Source organism: Dipodomys merriami, unplaced genomic scaffold (genome assembly GCF_024711535.1).
Source record: "Dipodomys merriami isolate MVZ:Mamm:240054 unplaced genomic scaffold, mDipMer1.0.p SCAF_92, whole genome shotgun sequence".
NCBI classification, from domain to species: Eukaryota; Metazoa; Chordata; class Mammalia; order Rodentia; family Heteromyidae; genus Dipodomys; species Dipodomys merriami.
Window position 1 is genome coordinate 5,223,207 of NW_027206535.1, and position 15,857 is coordinate 5,239,063.

Consider the following 15,857-nt stretch of genomic DNA (forward strand, 5'->3'; position numbering starts at 1 on the left):
AACTCCTGACTGCCTCTGCTGCCCTGCCAGCCCCATCCCAGAGCCAGCCCCGAAGCCCTTCCCTGGGCTCCAAGAAGAGCTGGGAATTACCGCCAACTCTACCCCTGCACCAGCCCTACAGCCATATGGACTAAACTCTTCTGTGTCTGCCAGACAGGCTACACCTCATCTGCCAGTGACTCCCTGGCCACAGCTGCCACTGTTGCTGTCCCTAGCTCTCCCACACTTCTCGTGACTCCAGCTCAGCCCCCCCACCCACAGGAGTTGGCTTTAATACTTGGTAGACAAATTTATAGGAAGACAGTGCAGCCACCCCCATCCTGGCCATATCCCTCTCTGTATTCTGACAAACAAGACGGTCCACACCTCCATACCACCTCTCCACTCTCCATCATATCAGGGAGTCATTTGGCCACCCTCCAAGCCAGAAGGTCCTTCTCTACCATGTTAGGAATTTGTTCTGTAAGTTATCTGAGCCAGCATGGCCCCCACATCCTACATCCCACCTACATGTGCGCCCCATATGAAAAAAATAGGGTGGGGGGGTAGCTCAAACCTGTGATGCCAGCACTTTCTAGAATTTTCTCATCTTGAAAAACTGAAATTCTGTACCCAGTTAACACTTTATCCTCCTCGCCAATCCTTCACAACTACCTTTCCACTTATTTTTCTGCATTTGATTGCTCTACAAATCTTATGTACATGGAATTGGGTATTAGTTTTTTTTTAAAAAAAATATATATATATTTTAGTTATTTTATGTGGTACCAAGGAATCAAACCCAGAGCCTCATGCATGCTAAACAATCACTCTACCATTAAGCCACATCCCAGCCCTGTAGTTGGTCTTTTTTTTTTTGGACAGACTGTCACTCAGCAGAATGTCCTCCAGCTTCATCCACGTTGTAGCATGGACCAAGATTTTCCTAGTTTAAAATTATGCTTGTGTTTCTGCCCTGTTAGAGGTTGAAATCAGGGCCCTTGATGTTCCTAGGCAAGCTGTCCCACACTTGAGCCATGCCCCAACTAACTGGTTTTTTTTTGTTGTTGTTGTTCGGTTGTGGGGCTTGAACTAAAGTTCTGCACACTGACCTTGAGCTTTTTTGGTCAAGGCTAGTGCTTTTTTTGGGGGGGGGTCTGGTTGTGGGGCCTGAACTGTGTCCCTTAGCTCTTCAGCAAAAGGCTAGGGCTCTACCACTTGAGCCACAACACCACTTCCAGCTTTTTTCTTTTTGTTTATGTGGTGCTGAGGAATGGAACCCAGGCCCGCATGCATGCATGGCAAGCACTCTACCGCTGAGCCACCTTCCTAGCCCCAAGGGTAGTCTTTTTTGGTCAAGAATAGTCTTCTACCACTTTGAGCCACAGTGCTACTTCTAGTTTTCTGTGGTTAACTGGAGATAAAAGTCTCACAGACTTTTTGGCCTAGGCTAGCTTTGAACTTAGATCCTCAGATTTCAGCCCTCTGAATAGCTAGGATCACAGGTGTGAGCCACTAGTACCTGACCCAACTGCTTTTTGTTTTGTTTTATTATTCCCTAAGTTATGTATTTCAATGCAGTTCCTTGGTTCTTCTTTCTGTCTCTATTTCTTATAATCCCTTTTACTCAAATAAGTACTCTACAATATTCTTATATGGTTTATGAGACAGCATCAACAAGTAGCTTATGTGGTCCTGAAAATTGAGATGTTCTTATCTCTACATACAGAATGATGACATTACAGAAACATGCCATGACACACATCTAAACATGAACCTACAAGTGGTAGAGCGCTAGCTTTGAGCTGAAGAGCTGAGGGACAGTGTCCAGGCCCAGAGTTCAGGCTCCACGACTGGACCCAAAAACAAAAACAAAAACAAAAAACAAATAAACACGAACCTATATCCACAAGCATACATGGATACTTGGGTTGCTTATAGTTTTGTTGTGAATAATGCTGCAATGAATATAGGCCTGTAATGTATTTCCAACATGAATTCTAATGAAGTGTTTGTTGTTTTTCTAATAAGAATTTTCAGCCTGGCACTGGTGGCTCACACCTGTAATCCTAGCTACTCAGGAGGCTGAGATCTGAGGATCGCAGTTCAAAGCCAGCCTGGACAAGAAAGTCCGTGAAACTCTTATCTCCAATTAACCACAAGAAAACCAGAAATGGTGCCGTGGCTCAAGTGGCAGAGTGCTTGTCTTGAGCTGAAGTTCTTAGGGACAGCGCCCAGGCCCAGAGTTCACATCCCATGACACACAAAAAATAAAAATAAATTAATAATTTTCAAAAATGGGAGCTACTGGGCTGGGAATGTATTTTAGTGATGGAGTGCTTGCCTAACATGCATAAACTCCTGAATTCAATTCCTCAGTACCACATAAACAAAGAAGTGGCCCTGTGGCACAAGTGGCAGATTGCTAGCCTTGAACAAAAGAAGCTCAGGGACAGTGCCCAGGCTCTGAGTTCAAGCCCCAGGATGAGAAAGAGAGAGAGAGAGAGAGAGAGAGAGAGAGAGAGAGAGAGAGAGAGAGAGAGAGAGAGAGAGAGAGAGAGAGAGAGAGAGTTTGTCTAACTACTACTTGTTGCTTTATAAACAGTTGGTTACCACATATACAACAGCCAAAATTATGGATCTGGGGTATAATACTCTCTCAGATTTGTATCTTATTTTTTTTTCTCCATTAAAGACTTGAACTCAGGGCCTGAGCACTGTCCCTGAGCCCTTTTGCTCAAGGATCACACTCTACCATTTTGAGCAACAGCTCTACTTACAGGTTTTATGGGTTAATTTTCCAATTAAGAGTCTCATGGGGACTTGCCTTTGAACTACCATCCTCAGATTTCAGCCTCTTGAGTAGCTAGGATTACAGGAATAAATCAATACCACCAGGATTGGTTTGGTATATTTGAGCTTCCTTGAATGCACTATCTTCAGCTCTCAGACACCTGAGTAGCTACAATCACACACACACACACACACACACACACACACACACACACACACGCACTAACTTAACAAAACCATTCCCCGATTTTCCAAGACAGAAATTTGGGCTCATTAAAGAATTACAATACTCCTGGGAAATAACACCAGAATGTTCCCATAGGGGGACACATATCTGTGAATCAGTATTCTAGAGGTGTATTACTTTGCATATACTAGTAGTTTTAGGAGCTTCTTGAATTCTCTACTGCTCTCCTATCAACCTGTTGACCACCAGCCCAGCTCAGTAAATGAGATCCAGCTTTGACCAAATCACGATGATTACTTGGTCTTGACACTTGATAACAACAAACAACTGGAACAAGACCCTCAATCTAGATTGAAATTCTAGTAAGGGCGAGTGAAGGAGTGGCTTCTGCTCCTACACAAACACACCCACACCCCCCCACACACACTGAGGACACTTCATCTCAACACCTTGAATCCTTCTATCAGATAAGTTGAGAATGGACAGGACAAGGTCTCTTGCTTGCCCACATGACGGGCCCCTGGCAACCTACCAGCTATCTGGCTCCAGAGCTCAGCTCCGTTCGGTCCTTCCGCTGGCAGACACACAGTACACAGCTGGACGTCTTTACCTTAGTCAACCCCGGATCCTCCAGGACCATTCACGCTCCGTCTAATTCCCCACCCCCAATCTGGATTGGGTGAAGCCTCCCTGCCTCCAAACTCAGTAAGGTATCACTTCTGGGAGAGAGTGTCAATCCATCCCTCACTTTCTATGCCTCTGTCTCTGCCTCTGTCTCTGTCTCTGTCTGTCTATCTCCCACGACACACACACACACACACACCAACCATGTCCATGAGGTCACTACTAGAGATTGACCAGGCTGTAACTGTGAGGTTCTTAGGGGCGTGGCACATCTTGCTCTGTGTGGCTCCTTCTCTGAAGTCACATGCACATCTAGCACCCGGGAATCCTCCACGTCACCCTTGGGACCCAGTGCAGACTGGGTACTGCCTTCATGCTCCTGGAAGATGGCAGCACCAAGCTCCATAGGGAACTTCACTCATTAGCTCAGCAGATTTTGCTGAGCCTCTTGCATGGGCCAGGTGTGGGTAGGTAAGTGCTGAGGACACATCCACATCGGTGAACCCAAATAGATTCTGCGATCGCTTCTAGGGAGCATACTCTCTCCTGAGAGGCACACACAAGACAGACAGAGACGGATGGACAGACAGACTGAAGGAAAGACGAAGGGGTGGATGGACAGAAGGACAGATGGTCAGACAGACAGATGCTAGCACCTAGAAACCACATAGCCTTGGGTTCAGTGAGGGTTTGCGCTGAGTGCCTCCTGTCTCCTTCCCCGGGAGGCATGGTGCACCCCAGCTGAATGCAAGCAGCCAGGTCCTGGGCGGTACCCTGGAGCACCAGCCAGTCACCAACAGCCAGAAAGCTGCTTCAGATGAGGCAAAACAAGCAGTTGTAAGCAATGTACCTCACTTCCATCTCTTGCCTGGGATCTGGGCACCTGGGCACATGGGTGTCCCAGAGGTCTTGGCACCTGCAGAGCTTCTGGGGGCCGCCTGATCCTAGGAGCCAAGGTAGCTAAGCCAGATGTTTAGGGCAAATGGAGCATGATGTTGTCCCTCGATGACAAGACGGTAAGTGAAATGGTCACCGGCCATGGGGACCGAGGGGGGTGGGAGGAGAGTTGGGGAGATCAGGAAAGAAGGCCGGGAATTTGGAGGGGACTCAGGGTCAGGTGTCAGTGGTAAGGCAAGGTGTCGGGTTTTGCAGCGTGCCAAGGCCAACAAGGCAAAAAGCAGTGTCACCCGTGGGATGAGCCCTCGGGATGCCTGCTGGGGACACAGCAGCCAAGGCCAAGTGCCGGCCAGAACAACAGGGAAACTTAGGCGTGTGGCATGAGCCTAGGGTTGCACCAGACGGCCGTACGGGCCTTCAGAAGGTTTCAGAAGGAGACACCGGGACATTCGGAACCCAACACAGCAGTGCTGCGATCTACAGTGGGCAAAGAAGTACCTCAAGTACTTCTTGAGGACACGGGGGAGACTCTGGCAAACCCTCCACCAGAGAGACACTGTCTCTAAAAGAAGGAAAACGAAACTCCTAAGGAAACAATGCACTGAGGGAACAATCAGATGGACCCATAGGCAGGCAGGCAGGCAGGCAGGCAGGCAGGTGGCGTGGAAGACAGATACAGAAAGACAGACAGACAGACACAGACAGACAGACAGACAGACAGACAGACAGACAGACAGCAAGGTAGTGAGTCTGTATAACTGAGAGTAGCAACAGGTCAAGCAAGAGGAGTGGAGGAAGAGGTGTGTGAGGAAAACTGCAGGGACAAAAGACTGTTGTGTGAGTGTCCAAGCTGGTGGTGTGGACTTGTGTTTTTCATGAAGCAATGGTAAAGTCTCCGGCATGTGAAGAAAGTGAGTAGAAAGGGAGTAAATCATTGGGATGGGGTGTGTGTGTGTGTGTGTGTGTGTGTGTGTGTGTAGCATGAAGAGAAGTAGGCAGGCAGGCTGGCGGGTAGTGTGGCGGTGTGTGGAGCAGAGAGGAGAGGGTGTTTGTGTGCGTGGCGCGTGTTGTGTGTTGTGTGTTGTGTGTTTGTGTTTGTGTTTGTGGTGCAGGAGGTGGGAGAGGAGGGTAGGTAGCGGCAAAAGCAAGGGTTGGAAAGGGCAAGCGTGAGGTGAGGTGCGAAAAGGTGTAGCCCAGGCTGGTCTCGAACTCGTGATCCTCCTGCCTCATCCTCCTCGTTGATTACCGGCGTGCGCCACCACGGCCGGCGACTGCCGCCGCCGACAAACGCCTCCTTGAGCCTGCTGACGCGCACTCCGCCCGCCCGGCGCTCGCTCGCCGCCCCGCCTGCGCCTCCCACTGCGCCTGCGCGCGCTCCAATCCCACCCTCACACCACTCTTGCCCCCTCCCCACCACCAACACACACTCACACCCTCCGCTGGCCGCGCCCACCCGACCCTCGCCGCCAGGAGGCGCCAGCCGCTCACCCGACACTCGCACGCCCGACCCAACACCCCTCCCACGCCCCAGCCGCCACCGCCGCCCCGCCCCGCCACGCACCCCCGCCACGCCGCCCACCCCGCACACACGCACGCTCCCTCACGCCCGCCGCTCACACGCAAACCCACAGCCGCCTCCAGCCGCACCACCTCCAGCCGCACCACCCGCCCGCGGCCTTGCGGGCACTGCCGGCCTGGCGGCCGACGGCACAGCGGGCCGCCCACCCCGCCGCGCTGCCCGCACACCCGGCGCCACACCGCCCCCTCACGCCACACACCGCTACCGACACCTACCTGCTGCCCGCAGCCGCCTCCTAGCTCACCCATTCTCTGCTCTTCCCAGCCCTGGCCCAGCCCCTGGGCTCTGGGGCCCCCCCAAACTCATCAGGCCCGGGGACCTCCACCTTCCATCCCTGTACCCCTCCCCAGCCCACCCCACCCCCTCCCTCCCGACTCTGGAGTTGCCTTCCTCACCCTCCTGACTGGCCCGCCGGCCAAGGCTACAAAGACCCTGGCTGCCACACTCCTGCCTCTCCTTTGCCTCCTTTCTCTGCCCTGCCTCCACCGACCGTGCACGGGGCCACAACACACTTTTGCACAAAACCAACCAACGCTCATCATGGTGCTTCTCAAATAGACACCTGCCAGCCAGCTCCTGAATGCAAGCCCTGCATGGGAAGGGCCAAATTCCACTTGATTGGCGCTCACTTCCAAGGGCGCCACAGACAAGAACACGACTTCCAGAGTCGTGTCGACAGGGCTGCTTTGGAGGACTAGTTCGGCTGCCCCCTCCCCACTTCTCCTCATCCCTGGCTCCGGACCTTTTGGTTGGTCCACGCTCCACACCTCCTGCCCTGCAGCCAGAGCCACAGGGCTCAGGGGGCTGCATCGCGCACGCAGCCCAGGCTCTTGCTTTAGGATTGATGGCCTCCATTCCCCCTGTCAGGTTCCAGACCCCTGGGCAGGGATTGGTTGGGGGTTCTCACCCTTCTCTGTGGGCCTGGCCTAGCCTGGCCAGCTGGGCTTCTCATGCCATTTCAGGGACACACTTTACCTCTCTGGCTGGAGGGGGTGCGCTGCCCCTAGATTTCCAAAGCTTTCCTTTCCCTCTGCTTCTCCCCAAGGCCCCGACCCCGGCTCCAGCCCTGACATGGGACACTCTGTGGGACTTTGTTCCCTCTGCTTAGCCTGTAAGCGCTACACACCTCCTCCGGTCCAACATCCACCCACAAAGACACCCATATATCTGCCCGTCACTTGCTTTGTCCTGCCAGTGCCATTTGTCTCTGTCTCTGTCTCTCTCCCTCCCCCGTCTCTCCCCTTAAGTTATTCTTGTCTACATACTAAGCTTTCCCTTGCTTGCAGCCAGCCACCCATCCATCCAACCATCCATCCATCCATCCATCCATCCATCCATCCATCCATCCACCCAGCCAGCCAGCCAGCCAGCCAGCCATCCATGTTTCCATTCATCCCAGCCAGCCAGCCAACCAGCCAAACATCAGCCATATCTCATGTCTGAAGAGAGGTTTTGGGATTCCAGCCTCTTGTTTGTTGGGAGCCACACTGCCATGAAATCGAGGGTACAACAATCTGGTTGCTCATCCTCCTTTACTCTGCAAACGCTGCTTTACCAAACCAAACCCAGGAAACCAAAGGACCTGCGGGTGAAACCAACAGGGACCCCTTGCTCTCAAAGGCCTCTATGTCTTTTGCATTACTGGTGGACGCTTCATATCCAAGGCCTGGGATATCCATCCTGGGTCCTGGGCCACTGTGGCAAGCAAAGGAAGGCACTCGCTAGCCAGGGGACCGAGCCCGGGTGCCAGCTAAGACACACGTGGAGCCTCTGGACACACCTGCAGGATAAAGCCAGTGGTGTTGGTACAGCCCTGCATTGTATCACAGGGTATGAGAAACAGAGACGTGAGTAAAGGCAAAGAGAAGGGCTGCCAGCCAGTGACGTAGGGAGCTGACAGGAGGCACGTCACAGTGATTTGGGAAGACAACAGGATTCCTCCCAGGCCGGGTATCTGTGGAGGTTCTGGGCAAAAGAGGAGCCAGTGGCCAACACATGCTTCCTGGCAGCGCTTCCGCGGACCTTCGGGAAAGATGGCACTGTCCATTTGTGGGGCTGTCCCGTGCCAACCTGTGAGTATGGTAGAGCCGACATGCGGGCTGGGAACTGTGGGGACAGGAGCTGGTGTGAGGGTGGCTCTGGCAAAGGAAGTGGGGGCGAGGGCTTCACGGGGCTGAGCTAGCTGCTACCTGATGTTGCCACATACGTAGGGGTCCTTAGGGGCCCATATCACTGCACGCAAAGCTTTGCTGTTGCCGTGGTTGTGTTGTGGGTGGGTTGTGTGTTCTGTCCTTTGCGCCGGTGCCAGGGCTTCAACTCAGGACCTCGGTAGCTCCTGCTGGACTTGTGCTCTACCACTTGAGCCAAGCCACCAGTCTGGGCTTTGCTGGTTAATATAACACGGACCCTTTCAGCCTGAAATTTCCTGCTCGCGGGCTGCCGGCTTCCATCCACAATGCTCGAGTCTCAGCCTCCTGAGCAGCTAGGGTGACCGGTGGAGCGATGCCAGCACCTCGGTGAAGTGTTACCGCCATAGGGACACCAAACCTCCCCTTGGCTCTTCAGGCCTCTTCTCCCATGAGGTAGCTCCACCAGGCTGTAGAGGTAGTCTGCTGACCTGAAACTCACTCGACCGTCCACACAGCCCCGACCTACACAACACCCAGCCACGCTGACCTGAGCGTATTCATTTCCTACCTAGAGAGCATGATGCCCCCCCAAGCGCAGAGCAAACTCTACCACCCAGAAGGAAAGAACTATGAGGGGGAAGTGGGTCCATTTGGGGTGGACATGGGCCAGGAACGATACTGCGGTGTTACAGCAGGTGGGCAAATATCTCTGTCCCACACCCTCTGCACTCGAGTGTGGTGCTTTTCTGTGTTTGTTAGTTGTGGTGCTTTGCACGGGAGCTGCTTGATGTGTTTCTTGTCTCGCTATTGGCCGCTGGCCCAACACAGCCAGGGGACCAGCCTCCACTGAAGGGCACTTCCTCTCGGCTCCTGATTCCTTCTCCTGTGGGGAATGGGCTGAAAAGAATGGGCAGGACAAGCTCCCTTGCTTGCCCACAAGACGGGCCCCTGGCTACCTACCTGCGCTCTGGCTCCAGAGCCCAGCTTCCTTCAGTCCTTCCCCTGGCAGACACAAGCTGCACAGCTGGATATTTTTCCCCAAGTCAAGCCCTGATCCTCCAGGACCATTGACCCTTGCTCCAACCCCTCCCCCATCCCCACCACCTGCTCTGCATTGGGTGAAGCCTCCATGCCTCCAAACCCAGTAAGGCATCACTTCTAGGAGAGAGTGTCAGTCCTCTCTCTCTGTCTTTCTGTCTCTCTCTCCTTCACACACACACACACACACACACACACACACACACACACACACACACCCCAGCCATGTCCATGAGGTCGCTACTAGAGATTGACCAGGCTGTAACTGTGAGGTTCTTAGGGGCGTGGCACATCTTGCTCTGTGTGGCTCCTTCTCTGAAGTCCCATGCACATCTAGCACCCGGGAATCCTCCACGTCACCCTTGGGACCCAGTGCAGACTGGGTACTGCCTTCATGCTCCTGGAAGATGGCAGCACCAAGCTCCATAGGGAACTTCACTCATTAGCTCAGCAGATTTTGCTGAGCCTCTTGCATGGGCCAGGTGTGGGTAGGTAAGTGCTGAGGACACATCCACATCGGTGAACCCAAATAGATTCTGCGATCGCTTCTAGGGAGCATACTCTCTCCTGAGAGGCACACACAAGACAGACAGAGACGGATGGACAGACAGACTGAAGGAAAGACGAAGGGGTGGATGGACAGAAGGACAGATGGTCAGACAGACAGATGCTAGCACCTAGAAACCACATAGCCTTGGGTTCAGTGAGGGTTTGCGCTGAGTGCCTCCTGTCTCCTTCCCCGGGAGGCATGGTGCACCCCAGCTGAATGCAAGCAGCCAGGTCCTGGGCGGTACCCTGGAGCACCAGCCAGTCACCAACAGCCAGAAAGCTGCTTCAGATGAGGCAAAACAAGCAGTTGTAAGCAATGTACCTCACTTCCATCTCTTGCCTGGGATCTGGGCACCTGGGCACATGGGTGTCCCAGAGGTCTTGGCACCTGCAGAGCTTCTGGGGGCCGCCTGATCCTAGGAGCCAAGGTAGCTAAGCCAGATGTTTAGGGCAAATGGAGCATGATGTTGTCCCTCGATGACAGGACGGTAAGTGAAATGGTCACCGGCCATGGGGACCGAGGGGGGTGGGAGGAGAGTTGGGGAGATCAGGAAAGAAGGCCGGGAATTTGGAGGGGACTCAGGGTCAGGTGTCAGTGGTAAGGCAAGGTGTCGGGTTTTGCAGCGTGCCAAGGCCAACAAGGCAAAAAGCAGTGTCACCCGTGGGATGAGCCCTCGGGATGCCTGCTGGGGACACAGCAGCCAAGGCCAAGTGCCGGCCAGAACAACAGGGAAACTTAGGCGTGTGGCATGAGCCTAGGGTTGCACCAGACGGCCGTACGGGCCTTCAGAAGGTTTCAGAAGGAGACACCGGGACATTCGGAACCCAACACAGCAGTGCTGCGATCTACAGTGGGCAAAGAAGTACCTCAAGTACTTCTTGAGGACACGGGGGAGACTCTGGCAAACCCTCCACCAGAGAGACACTGTCTCTAAAAGAAGGAAAACGAAACTCCTAAGGAAACAATGCACTGAGGGAACAATCAGATGGACCCATAGGCAGGCAGGCAGGCAGGCAGGCAGGCAGGTGGCGTGGAAGACAGATACAGAAAGACAGACAGACAGACACAGACAGACAGACAGACAGACAGACAGACAGACAGACAGCAAGGTAGTGAGTCTGTATAACTGAGAGTAGCAACAGGTCAAGCAAGAGGAGTGGAGGAAGAGGTGTGTGAGGAAAACTGCAGGGACAAAAGACTGTTGTGTGAGTGTCCAAGCTGGTGGTGTGGACTTGTGTTTTTCATGAAGCAATGGTAAAGTCTCCGGCATGTGAAGAAAGTGAGTAGAAAGGGAGTAAATCATTGGGATGGGGTGTGTGTGTGTGTGTGTGTGTGTGTGTGTGTGTAGCATGAAGAGAAGTAGGCAGGCAGGCTGGCGGGTAGTGTGGCGGTGTGTGGAGCAGAGAGGAGAGGGTGTTTGTGTGCGTGGCGCGTGTTGTGTGTTGTGTGTTGTGTGTTTGTGTTTGTGTTTGTGGTGCAGGAGGTGGGAGAGGAGGGTAGGTAGCGGCAAAAGCAAGGGTTGGAAAGGGCAAGCGTGAGGTGAGGTGCGAAAAGGTGTAGCCCAGGCTGGTCTCGAACTCGTGATCCTCCTGCCTCATCCTCCTCGTTGATTACCGGCGTGCGCCACCACGGCCGGCGACTGCCGCCGCCGACAAACGCCTCCTTGAGCCTGCTGACGCGCACTCCGCCCGCCCGGCGCTCGCTCGCCGCCCCGCCTGCGCCTCCCACTGCGCCTGCGCGCGCTCCAATCCCACCCTCACACCACTCTTGCCCCCTCCCCACCACCAACACACACTCACACCCTCCGCTGGCCGCGCCCACCCGACCCTCGCCGCCAGGAGGCGCCAGCCGCTCACCCGACACTCGCACGCCCGACCCAACACCCCTCCCACGCCCCAGCCGCCACCGCCGCCCCGCCCCGCCACGCACCCCCGCCACGCCGCCCACCCCGCACACACGCACGCTCCCTCACGCCCGCCGCTCACACGCAAACCCACAGCCGCCTCCAGCCGCACCACCTCCAGCCGCACCACCCGCCCGCGGCCTTGCGGGCACTGCCGGCCTGGCGGCCGACGGCACAGCGGGCCGCCCACCCCGCCGCGCTGCCCGCACACCCGGCGCCACACCGCCCCCTCACGCCACACACCGCTACCGACACCTACCTGCTGCCCGCAGCCGCCTCCTAGCTCACCCATTCTCTGCTCTTCCCAGCCCTGGCCCAGCCCCTGGGCTCTGGGGCCCCCCCAAACTCATCAGGCCCGGGGACCTCCACCTTCCATCCCTGTACCCCTCCCCAGCCCACCCCACCCCCTCCCTCCCGACTCTGGAGTTGCCTTCCTCACCCTCCTGACTGGCCCGCCGGCCAAGGCTACAAAGACCCTGGCTGCCACACTCCTGCCTCTCCTTTGCCTCCTTTCTCTGCCCTGCCTCCACCGACCGTGCACGGGGCCACAACACACTTTTGCACAAAACCAACCAACGCTCATCATGGTGCTTCTCAAATAGACACCTGCCAGCCAGCTCCTGAATGCAAGCCCTGCATGGGAAGGGCCAAATTCCACTTGATTGGCGCTCACTTCCAAGGGCGCCACAGACAAGAACACGACTTCCAGAGTCGTGTCGACAGGGCTGCTTTGGAGGACTAGTTCGGCTGCCCCCTCCCCACTTCTCCTCATCCCTGGCTCCGGACCTTTTGGTTGGTCCACGCTCCACACCTCCTGCCCTGCAGCCAGAGCCACAGGGCTCAGGGGGCTGCATCGCGCACGCAGCCCAGGCTCTTGCTTTAGGATTGATGGCCTCCATTCCCCCTGTCAGGTTCCAGACCCCTGGGCAGGGATTGGTTGGGGGTTCTCACCCTTCTCTGTGGGCCTGGCCTAGCCTGGCCAGCTGGGCTTCTCATGCCATTTCAGGGACACACTTTACCTCTCTGGCTGGAGGGGGTGCGCTGCCCCTAGATTTCCAAAGCTTTCCTTTCCCTCTGCTTCTCCCCAAGGCCCCGACCCCGGCTCCAGCCCTGACATGGGACACTCTGTGGGACTTTGTTCCCTCTGCTTAGCCTGTAAGCGCTACACACCTCCTCCGGTCCAACATCCACCCACAAAGACACCCATATATCTGCCCGTCACTTGCTTTGTCCTGCCAGTGCCATTTGTCTCTGTCTCTGTCTCTCTCCCTCCCCCGTCTCTCCCCTTAAGTTATTCTTGTCTACATACTAAGCTTTCCCTTGCTTGCAGCCAGCCACCCATCCATCCAACCATCCATCCATCCATCCATCCATCCATCCATCCATCCATCCACCCAGCCAGCCAGCCAGCCAGCCAGCCATCCATGTTTCCATTCATCCCAGCCAGCCAGCCAACCAGCCAAACATCAGCCATATCTCATGTCTGAAGAGAGGTTTTGGGATTCCAGCCTCTTGTTTGTTGGGAGCCACACTGCCATGAAATCGAGGGTACAACAATCTGGTTGCTCATCCTCCTTTACTCTGCAAACGCTGCTTTACCAAACCAAACCCAGGAAACCAAAGGACCTGCGGGTGAAACCAACAGGGACCCCTTGCTCTCAAAGGCCTCTATGTCTTTTGCATTACTGGTGGACGCTTCATATCCAAGGCCTGGGATATCCATCCTGGGTCCTGGGCCACTGTGGCAAGCAAAGGAAGGCACTCGCTAGCCAGGGGACCGAGCCCGGGTGCCAGCTAAGACACACGTGGAGCCTCTGGACACACCTGCAGGATAAAGCCAGTGGTGTTGGTACAGCCCTGCATTGTATCACAGGGTATGAGAAACAGAGACGTGAGTAAAGGCAAAGAGAAGGGCTGCCAGCCAGTGACGTAGGGAGCTGACAGGAGGCACGTCACAGTGATTTGGGAAGACAACAGGATTCCTCCCAGGCCGGGTATCTGTGGAGGTTCTGGGCAAAAGAGGAGCCAGTGGCCAACACATGCTTCCTGGCAGCGCTTCCGCGGACCTTCGGGAAAGATGGCACTGTCCATTTGTGGGGCTGTCCCGTGCCAACCTGTGAGTATGGTAGAGCCGACATGCGGGCTGGGAACTGTGGGGACAGGAGCTGGTGTGAGGGTGGCTCTGGCAAAGGAAGTGGGGGCGAGGGCTTCACGGGGCTGAGCTAGCTGCTACCTGATGTTGCCACATACGTAGGGGTCCTTAGGGGCCCATATCACTGCACGCAAAGCTTTGCTGTTGCCGTGGTTGTGTTGTGGGTGGGTTGTGTGTTCTGTCCTTTGCGCCGGTGCCAGGGCTTCAACTCAGGACCTCGGTAGCTCCTGCTGGACTTGTGCTCTACCACTTGAGCCAAGCCACCAGTCTGGGCTTTGCTGGTTAATATAACACGGACCCTTTCAGCCTGAAATTTCCTGCTCGCGGGCTGCCGGCTTCCATCCACAATGCTCGAGTCTCAGCCTCCTGAGCAGCTAGGGTGACCGGTGGAGCGATGCCAGCACCTCGGTGAAGTGTTACCGCCATAGGGACACCAAACCTCCCCTTGGCTCTTCAGGCCTCTTCTCCCATGAGGTAGCTCCACCAGGCTGTAGAGGTAGTCTGCTGACCTGAAACTCACTCGACCGTCCACACAGCCCCGACCTACACAACACCCAGCCACGCTGACCTGAGCGTATTCATTTCCTACCTAGAGAGCATGATGCCCCCCCAAGCGCAGAGCAAACTCTACCACCCAGAAGGAAAGAACTATGAGGGGGAAGTGGGTCCATTTGGGGTGGACATGGGCCAGGAACGATACTGCGGTGTTACAGCAGGTGGGCAAATATCTCTGTCCCACACCCTCTGCACTCGAGTGTGGTGCTTTTCTGTGTTTGTTAGTTGTGGTGCTTTGCACGGGAGCTGCTTGATGTGTTTCTTGTCTCGCTATTGGCCGCTGGCCCAACACAGCCAGGGGACCAGCCTCCACTGAAGGGCACTTCCTCTCGGCTCCTGATTCCTTCTCCTGTGGGGAATGGGCTGAAAAGAATGGGCAGGACAAGCTCCCTTGCTTGCCCACAAGACGGGCCCCTGGCTACCTACCTGCGCTCTGGCTCCAGAGCCCAGCTTCCTTCAGTCCTTCCCCTGGCAGACACAAGCTGCACAGCTGGATATTTTTCCCCAAGTCAAGCCCTGATCCTCCAGGACCATTGACCCTTGCTCCAACCCCTCCCCCATCCCCACCACCTGCTCTGCATTGGGTGAAGCCTCCATGCCTCCAAACCCAGTAAGGCATCACTTCTAGGAGAGAGTGTCAGTCCTCTCTCTCTGTCTTTCTGTCTCTCTCTCCTTCACACACACACACACACACACACACACACACACACACACACACACACCCCAGCCATGTCCATGAGGTCGCTACTAGAGATTGACCAGGCTGTAACTGTGAGGTTCTTAGGGGCGTGGCACATCTTGCTCTGTGTGGCTCCTTCTCTGAAGTCCCATGCACATCTAGCACCCGGGAATCCTCCACGTCACCCTTGGGACCCAGTGCAGACTGGGTACTGCCTTCATGCTCCTGGAAGATGGCAGCACCAAGCTCCATAGGGAACTTCACTCATTAGCTCAGCAGATTTTGCTGAGCCTCTTGCATGGGCCAGGTGTGGGTAGGTAAGTGCTGAGGACACATCCACATCGGTGAACCCAAATAGATTCTGCGATCGCTTCTAGGGAGCATACTCTCTCCTGAGAGGCACACACAAGACAGACAGAGACGGATGGACAGACAGACTGAAGGAAAGACGAAGGGGTGGATGGACAGAAGGACAGATGGTCAGACAGACAGATGCTAGCACCTAGAAACCACATAGCCTTGGGTTCAGTGAGGGTTTGCGCTGAGTGCCTCCTGTCTCCTTCCCCGGGAGGCATGGTGCACCCCAGCTGAATGCAAGCAGCCAGGTCCTGGGCGGTACTCTGGAGCACCAGCCAGTCACCAACAGCCAGAAAGCTGCTTCAGATGAGGCAAAACAAGCAGTTGTAAGCAATGTACCTCACTTCCATCTCTTGCCTGGGATCTGGGCACCTGGGCACATGGGTGTCCCAGAGGTCTTGGCACCTGCAGAGCTTCTGGGGGCCGCCTGATCCT